Source organism: Rana temporaria, chromosome 1, assembly GCF_905171775.1.
Source record: "Rana temporaria chromosome 1, aRanTem1.1, whole genome shotgun sequence".
Lineage (NCBI taxonomy): Eukaryota > Metazoa > Chordata > Amphibia > Anura > Ranidae > Rana > Rana temporaria.
The window spans coordinates 264,645,317-264,652,815 of record NC_053489.1 but is presented as its reverse complement, the minus strand read 5'-3'; positions in this window follow the sequence as shown (position 1 = coordinate 264,652,815).

The following is a 7,499-nucleotide window of genomic DNA, read 5'->3' as shown; positions in this document are numbered from 1 at the left end:
CTTACTTGAAATTTCTCCTTTCATGTTGTGAGTGCTGGCTGTCAACTGGATATCTCATTGCACAACTTCCTGGATTTCCTATATGCTTTGCAGCTTCTCTCTGCGGTTTTCTTTCGATTTCTAGTCAAGAGCAATTTTTTCATTTTTCCCCACACATGTTAAAATCTTAACTTTTGAGAAAATAAAAATGACTTAGAACTGCCAACGATATATTTTATTAAATTAAATCAAAAAGGTGAAAATGTTAGTTTTTTTATGTTACACAATAATTGTGCAACTGTTTATCAAACAACTTTTTTCAGGAAAAAAATACACTAAAATGTATTTTATTGCACACAAACACAATATAATAATTATTTTTGTAAAATATAAAAGATATGTTATCTACAGTAAATAAATACAAGCCTAAAATTGTGCATGTCTTTGAAATAACACAACAACTATGGTACTCAAAGCCTTTGCAGGTTATTAATTTAGAATTACAGTAATCATAAATGTATAATGCACAGGGGCCACTGGCTAGAAGGCTTGCGCAGTTTATTTTAATGTGCTGCAACTTCTTGATATGTCATTTTACGTCAAATATATTGTGAGTGCACTATTTTAGCTTAATAAATACCACTATATACTGATATACTGCCCTATGAGCTTTGATTTCTTCATACACTTGTTAAAAGTATTGGGACACCTGCCTTTACACGCACATGAACTTTAATGGGATCCCAGTCTTAGCCTGTAGGGTTCAATGTTGAGTTGGCCCACCCTTTGCTGCTATAACAGCTTCAACTCTTTTGGAAAGGCTGTCCACAAGGTTAAGGAGTGTGTCTATGGGAATGCTTGACCATTCTTCCAGAAGCACATTTGTGAGGTCAAGCACTGATGTTGGACGAGAATGCCTGGCTTGCAGTCTCTGCTATAATTCATTACAAAGGTGTTCTACCAGGCTGAGGTCAGGACTCTGTGAAGGCCAGTATAGTTCCTCCACCCCAAACTCGCTCATTCATGTCTTTATGGACCTTGTTTTGTGCACTGGTGCACAGTCAAGTTGGAATAGGAAGGGGCCATCCCCAAACTGTTCCCACAAAGTTGGGAGCGTAAAATTGTCCAAAACATCTTGATATGCTGGTGTCTTAAGAATTCCCTTCTCTGGAACTAAGGGGCCAAGCTAAACCCCTGAAAAACAACCCCACACCATAATCCCCCTTCACCAAATGATTTATACCATTGCACAAAGCAAGGTCCATAAAGACATGGATGAGCAAGTTTGGGGTGTGTGTGTAAAGGCAGGTGTCCCAATACTTTTGACAATATAGTCTATAAGTCAGTAGTCATTTGGCAATTTATTCACAACCACAAACCACAACCACAAACTGTTTAATATAATCTTTGAGAGATCTTGAAAATAGTTTCATATACAAAGAACACTATTCTTAGTACACGTACCACTACTTTTAATATGTTTATCCTATTTAATAGTATTTTAGTCAAAGTAATTAAAATCATGAATGTAAGGTAAAATGTGGATATAGACAGTACATCCTGAAGTGCATTTTGACACTTTTTTCTAACGCCATATTTGTCAATCTACATCTTCTATATTCTCCTTTTTCATATTTATTGCTATAAAAAATATAGAGAATGTGTTTCACAAGGAATAAGTTACGCTGGATATATACCATTAATAGTGTCAAATGTAGCCATAGGAATGAAATTGTTAAAAAATGTATTAAATACAGGTGAGGTGTGGGCTCCCGCTGCCCTAACCATGGAAATACTGTGCCACCCACTTCATGCCTTTCTTCCAGCTGTTCCCATCATCTGTGGTCCTTCACAGCTGCTGTGTGAATGTTTTAGGGCTCTTTCACACGGAGCGGACCGTTTCTGGGTCCGCTCCGTGTGTCCGCCAAAGCTCAGCGGGGATCCGCGCTGAGCTGTCGGTGGATAGGGCGGTCCCCGCACACAGTGCAGAGACCGCCCTGTCTCTGCTCCGCTCTCCCCTATGGGGGATCGGATGCAGACGGACCGTCTGTCCGTCTGCATCCGATCCGTTCCGCCAAACGGAAGAAAAATAGGGTTTCTTCAGTTCGCAAAAGCGGATCTCGACGAACGCGGACGCTAGCGGATGCTCCATCCGCTAACGGACGCGATCCCATAGGGATTCATTACAAGTCCGTTAACGGACTTGTAATGAACGGACGAACGGTCCGCTAATGTGAAAGGACCCTAAAACTTCAGAAATGTTGATGAAGCTACAAGATTCTGAGTCTATAATCACTGCCATTGTTAAGAACAGCTCTTTGACCATAGCCTAAACAGTAGACCTATTTGATTAAATTGTGAGAACAAGGGGGGAAAAAAGTCTCAGCACTTTTTTTTCAGGCCATCCCTATAATTCCTTGGGACCTTAGTGTACAGTTGGGTCCTGGCTTTTTCTGGCATTCTGGCAGGAGCTGAGAGACTTTGTAATCTTTAGCAAAGTTAATGCGCAATATGGTTGATTAAAGGCTAAGTTCACCTTTGTTCACATGTTTTTCTTCTAAATTTAAACTCCCCTATGTACCAATATAGCATTAATGTACTTCTTTTGCAGAAATAACAAATATTTCCATTTATTTTACACACACTTATCTCACTTTCCTCATGGCTGTTTGAAAACACTTCTCTATTACTTCTGCTTTACTTCCTGGACAGACTAGAGGTCATGACACAGGAAGGAGTTGACTGACTGACCTCATTAGCACACACCCTGCATCCTCTACCCCAACGTTTCTCAACCAGTGTGCCGCGGCACACTGGTGTGCCGTGAGGAGTCCCCAGGTGTGCCGCGGCAAAATGACCCCCAATATGTCAGCTATGGCATCTATCTGATGTCACAACTACTTCTAGCCACTTGGTTAATATTCGTTATTACAGCGGTGCCGGTCCGCTGTGTAAAGCTCAATTGCCACTGCAACAGGCACTCGGGAAGCTGTGCTGGCTGTGCGGGCCTCCCGAAAGCGTCTTGCCAACCGAGTACGTCATCGGTTGCTATGGGAGGGTCGGGCGCACTCACGCACTGCTATGTGTGACGTGTGAGCCGCGGCAGCTAGAGGACTCTGGCTGGCGCGCTTTTCCCTGAGGGGAAGAAGAACGCAAGTAAAGTGGAGGTGGAAGAACAGTGAGGAGACACGGGTACAGTATTTTCTGTCTATTTACTGTCATTTTCAATGTGAAACATGTTTAATAGTTTTATTGCAGGCTGCAGGCATTGTTTATAAAAAAAAAAGAAACTACATTACACCTGTTGGCACTTTCACATTGCCTCATTTCATTGCAGGCATGGTGATTTTTTTAAATGTTATATTTTATACATGGGCTATATGGGTTATTATTGATAATGATAACTGTATACTTCAATACTGCAGTTTGGCCACAGTGCAGGTGTAACGCAGTGTACCTGCGGTTTTCATGTGGTTTCTCAGACTTCTATTATGTCCCTCATTTTTGGTGTGCTTTCAGAAAATGTACCAAAAATGTACTACATAATAGAAGTTTATGAGAAACCACATGAAAACCGCAGGTACACTGCACTACACCTGCACTGTGGCCAAACTGCAGTATTGAAGTATACAGTTATCATTATCAATATTAACCCACATAGCCCATGTATATTATATTAAAACATTTTTTAAAAGGCACAGTGAAAAGAAAAAAAAGTTTAATAAGACAATATTTTTTTTTAAGCACCCTCCCCATCCCTACGCAAGTGGATACGCACACACATATGTAAACAGTATTCACAACACACATGTGAGGTATCACCGCACATTAGAGCAAGTGCAATAATACTAGTGCTAGACATTCTCTTTAGCTCTAAACATGTAACCTGTAAAGGTTTTTTTAAAGCGTTGCTTATGGAGATTTTTTTTATACATTTTTGGTTTGGTGTGCCTTGAGATTCTGACAGATTTTAAAGGGTGCCTTGGTAAAAAAAAGGTTGAAAAACACTGCTCTACCCTTCTACCTACCCATCCATCTCCAGCTGCATGTTTTTTTAAATGAAATGCAATCAATCAGTAATCACTGTTCTTACTAAATATATACAAAGGCATTGATTTTTTTTTCTACCTTAACTTCCATCTTGCATAGATTGTTTATTTGTCGCTGTGCTGAGAGATCGGGTAGAGCTGTAGTAATGAAAACAGAAGAAATATGTTCTGGGTTCTCCTTTAGATCTACCATCAACTATGTAGTGCAGGGGCTAGCCTGATTTGATACTGAGTGAATGGATCGATAAGTGGGTTCTCCTATACCATAGTTTTGATTAATCTAAAGGTAATTGTACAGAAATTGTACAATCATATTGCATAGTATATGGCTTTGTTAATTCTGCAAAATAAGTATATTATTGCTATATTGGTACATAGGGGTGCTCAAATTTAGAAAAAAAAGAATATGAACAAAGGTGAACTTACCCTTTATGGAATTGAGCATGTTCAATAGGTGAAGCGCATGTTCACTTAACTTAGTAAATGAGGTGAAGCTGTGTGCACTTAAATGATCCAATCATGAACACTTAAAAATATTGGGCTAGATTCAGCATTGATTTACACCGGCGTATTTATAGATACGCCGTGTAAATTCAAAGCTGCGCCGGCGTATCTTCTTTCTGTATTCAGAAAGCAAGATACGCCAACATTAGCCTAAGATCCGACTGGCGTAAGTCTCTTACACCGTCGTATCTTAGGGTGCATATTTACGCTGGCCGCTAGGTGGTCATATGCAAATGACCTAGATACGCCGATTCACTAATTTACTTACGGCCGGCGCTATTTTTTTACGTCGTTTACGTTAGGCTTTTTCGGCGTAAGGTTGCTCCTGCTATTATGAGGTGTATGCAATGTTAAGTATGGATGTCGTTCCCGCGTCAAATTTTGAATTTTTTACGTCGTTTGCGTAAGTCGTTCGCAAATAGGGCTGGACGTAATTTACGTTCACGTCGAAACCAATGACGTCCTTGCGGCGTACTTTGGAGCAATGCACACTGGGAAATTCCACGAACGGCGCAAAACGTCAATCACGTCGGGTCACCACCCATTTATATAAAACACGCCCCCCTCATACTCATTTGAATTAGGCGCGCTTACGCCAGCCCCATTTACGCTACGCCGCCGCAACTTACGGAGCAAGTGCTTTGTAAATACTGCACTTGCCCGTGTAAGTTGCGGCGGCGTAGCGTAAATAACATACGCTACGCCCGCACAAACTTACGGCGGGCTACTTGAATCTAGCCCACTGTTTTTTTTTTTTTTTAATTGGGTATTAAAAATAAACACAGCTTCACCTTATTCATTACACCAAGCCCAGGTTCCCACTGGGTTGTGGCAATGAAGCTTGTGCGAGTTCAACTGAACTCGCGCTATTTCACTCCCACCTGTCAGTCCCAATTTCGGCCACGATTTCAGAGACATCTGTGCGGGTTTCTGCACAGATGTCAATGTAAATCGCAGCCCGAAATCACAGAAGTTGCTTTTTTAAATCGGTGCAGCACTGATTAGGACGGTGCCATTGCCGGCAATTGCAGGAAAATCCTGCCGATTGGACATGTGATTTGACAAACATGGGCCAAATATTGTCTGGTTCCTGTTGAACTGTTTCTGTTGATTTGGCCAGTGTGTACAGCAGCCTGTTTGACAGAAGCTGGCCTAACGTCCAAATGGACATGCTGGAAAGCTAGCAGTCGATCAACATCCGATCAGCACTTGCAACCAATGGCTGCAATCACTGATTGGTGTGTTCTGGGGGGGGGGACTTGGGGGCAGTTCCCTTGTCAGAACACAATAGCACAACATTTAATAGTTAGCAACTCCTTAGAGCAAGCTCCTTAGATTACTGCTCCTTACAGTGTGTGTACCAGCAAGCTCCTTACAGTGTGTACCAACAAGCTCCTTAAGCCGCGTACACACGATCGTTTTTTATGATGAGAAAAATGCCATTTCTTAAATTGGTCATTAAAAACGATCGTGTGTAGGCTCCAGAGCATTTTTCGCGATGAGAAAAATGGGCATTAAAAATTTAGAACCTGCTCTATTTTTTCTCGTCGTTTTTCACGCCGTGAAAAACGGTCGTGTGTACGCTTTAACAATGGGGGAAAAACGTGCATGCTCAGAAGCAAGTTATGAGACGGGAGCACTCGTTCTGGTAAAACTAGCGTTTGTAATGGAGATAGCACATTTGTCGCGCTGTAGTAGACTGAAAAGCACGAAGTCTGAAAAGCACGAAGACTGAAAAGCGCAAATTGTCTCTCACCAAATTTTTACTAACACGCGGTAACACGAAATCAGTAAAAGCAGCCCAAAGGGTGGCGCCATTCGAATGGAACTTCCCCTTTATAGTGCCGTTGTACGTGTTGTCGTACGTGTTGTACGTCACTGCGCTTTGTTCGAGCATTTTTTTTTCACGATCATGTGTATGCAAGGCAGGCTTGAGAGCAATCACATCGAGAAAAACGTTTTTTTCCCATGACATTAAAAACAGTCGTGTGTACGTGGCATTACAGTGTGTACCAGGCATAAGTATACACTTTGCAAAGTAAATACCGTATTTATCGGCGTATAACACGCACAGGCATATAACACGCACCCTAACTTTAAGAGGGAAGTTTCAGAAAAAAACTTTCCACAGCCCCCTGCGTATAACACGCAGGCACAGTTTACCCTCTATTTCCAGGGTAAAAAAGTGAGTGTTATACGCCAATAAATACAGTATTCACTTTGCTAAGCGAACAACCTCTACTTCTTTAGTAAATCAACACAAATGCCTCATTTATGGACAGCAAAGAAAGCATATAATCAGTCTCTCTTTTTCCATTATACTTTATACTCCATTATACTTTTGTTTGCACGCATAGAAGTTCTATGTATGCTGGAGTCCAGCAATTGCTGTGACCCATCTTCTTGCACCACTTGGGCAGCATCAACGTAAAACACAAGCCAATACCGTATGTAAGGTGTTGTATAATACTTCATACATTTTTATTTACCCTCCATATAGCTAATGACGGCTATAGCGGATACAGTTGTGTGAGCAAATGTGATAAAAAATGCAAAGTAACGAGAAAGTGGATATATGCGGTGCATTAGTTTTAAATTATGAATGACGCTAAGAATCATTCTTTTATATTATCCGGCAACAAAATATGCATTTGTATTCTGCTCAGGCAGACACTTTTGAGGTGATTATAGAACAGGATTTTGCTACCAAATCAATAAACCAAGAAAACCTTGGTCCATGGAGACTTCAAGCAAGCAGCATTAATTTAGTTTATATTTGGAAGTTTTCAGGTTTGGCAGCATAAAAACAAATGGTTTTGCAGGTAAATCATCGCTATCTTGATCTGGTTTATGACACTCACAGTTGATGTCTCCTATACTTCAGCATTCACCACATTGTCATCCAGCAGCAATCATTTTCTGCCTGCAGTGCATAGACTCCCAAACTCCGTAATGTAATATCATATT